This window comes from Asparagus officinalis, chromosome 7, assembly GCF_001876935.1.
Source record: "Asparagus officinalis chromosome 7, Aspof.V1, whole genome shotgun sequence".
NCBI classification, from domain to species: Eukaryota; Viridiplantae; Streptophyta; class Magnoliopsida; order Asparagales; family Asparagaceae; genus Asparagus; species Asparagus officinalis.
This window is the reverse complement of record NC_033800.1, coordinates 46,054,585-46,055,306: the sequence shown is the minus strand read 5'-3', so window position 1 is coordinate 46,055,306 and position 722 is coordinate 46,054,585.

Genomic DNA, 722 nt, shown 5'->3' with positions numbered 1-722 from the left:
TATAAGGTAAAAGAATACAAGTAATAACATATAGAGAAACTAACAGAATGTTCAGAAATACCCTTCAAAAGAATTAAGATATTTCCATTGCAAATGAGAAACAAACGGAAATAAATTTAAAATTAAAAAAATGTTCATAAATCACTTAAATTAGCATTAACATAAATCATACCTATTAAAGAAGCACCGACTGAGTTGCGTTAAAAAATAATTTAACAAATTTATCCCAATCAAAAAAGAATTCTCCATGGAAGATATAAAAAATTTAGTAAGTATTCACAAATTTCATACTTTGTTCTTCAAGTACTAAAGAAATGAAATATTAATATTATAATTTATGGCAAATTGGTAATGAAAAATGTAAGTATTTAGTTTAGATCTTTGTGAAAAATAACAAGGATAGAGTAAAGTAATATTATTGACATAACAAAAACTTTTATTGGATTCACATCAGAAGAATTTATTGTAGGAAAAAAAGAGGTAGCTTCTAATCTTATTTAAGTACTAAATTAGGATCACAAAGAATTTTATATATATATATATATATATATATATATATATATATATATATTGACATAACAAAAACTTTTATTGGATTCACATCAGAAGAATTTATTGTAGGAAAAAAAGAGGTAGCTTCTAATCTTATTTAAGTACTAAATTAGGATCACAAAGAATTTTATATATATATATATATATATATATATATATATATATATATA